Source organism: Bos indicus x Bos taurus, chromosome 21, assembly GCF_003369695.1.
Source record: "Bos indicus x Bos taurus breed Angus x Brahman F1 hybrid chromosome 21, Bos_hybrid_MaternalHap_v2.0, whole genome shotgun sequence".
NCBI lineage: Eukaryota > Metazoa > Chordata > Mammalia > Artiodactyla > Bovidae > Bos > Bos indicus x Bos taurus.
The window spans coordinates 5,305,692-5,306,794 of NC_040096.1; the positions used below are offsets into that span (position 1 = coordinate 5,305,692).

A 1,103-nucleotide genomic window follows, 5' to 3' on the forward strand; every position below is an offset into this window, starting at 1 on the left:
CTATTTACATATGTATAATATAGTACAAATATTATTCTAACTTTTAATTTCCCAAGCATGTTCATTCACATCTGACTGACTGATAGTACATAATATTATTTTGCAATAGGTCAGTTAGGACATCTATGTTATCCCAGTTATACAAAACCAGACACAAAATGGTGTTGGGACTTCCTTGCCTGAAATGACTAGGCATGTGTCCATATATTTTTAAAATCTCTTTATTTCCATTCTGCCCCTTTGGCTAAATTTTATTAATACAATATCTACCCTTCTCTTGTATCCCCCTCTCCTGTGGAAGGCATCACTAACCAGTCACCCAAGCCAAATCTCCTTTTCATCTCCCGACCAATAGTCATCAATGTTAACAAGACGTCTTCCTAAATTTCTGGGATTGATTTCTTCCCCATTAGAGTTCGTTTTTGCAAGTCCATTTCTTCCTCATAAGTTTGACATGTGAGCTCTTAATTGCTCTGCCGCAGTTTTCTCTTCTTCAGTCAGCAGCTCCAGGTCTGTTTCCTTCTGCAGTTCTTGTATCAAGGTCATAGTCTTACTGGAAGTAGCACAAATGTGGCTCTCAGTCTCTTTCCGCTCCACAGCAATTGGTTTAAAGCGAACATGCAAAGTTTGATATCGAGACTTTATTGCTGACAATTCCTTTAAAAGTGTAACTGGATTTTTCTTGCCTGCTGAATCAGGATAATTAGTCTTGATTTCATATTCCAGCCTGTACTGAATATAGTCCAGATCAGAGTTGGCTTTCTGGAACATTAGTTCCAGCTTACCGACCTCCGCCTCCATGTTGAATAGTTCAGACCTGGCCTTTCTTTAGGAGCAAATGAATACACAGAACAAAGCTTACTCATGGAAATACTTTTCTTAGACTCTATGTTAATGATTATAATTGTAACAAATCTCTCCTGTGAATCTGTTTCTTAAAACAATGTATCTTATGCAGAAAAGCCTTGCCTGGAACACTTCCTTCAGGTTTCCTTCTGGTTAATCTTGTGGAGAAGGCAATGGCACTCCACTCCAGTACTCTTGCCTGCAAAATCCCATGGATGGAGGAACCTGGTAGGCTGCAGTCCATGGGGTTGCTAAGA

The 1,103-nt window shown here is 39.3% G+C and overlaps 1 pseudogene; it reads right to left on the reverse strand.

Moving 5' to 3' along the window:
• Positions 1 to 418: 418 nt before the first annotated feature.
• Positions 419 to 801, reverse strand: LOC113879749 (annotated as a pseudogene).
• Between the last annotated feature and the right edge of the window lie 302 nt (positions 802 to 1,103).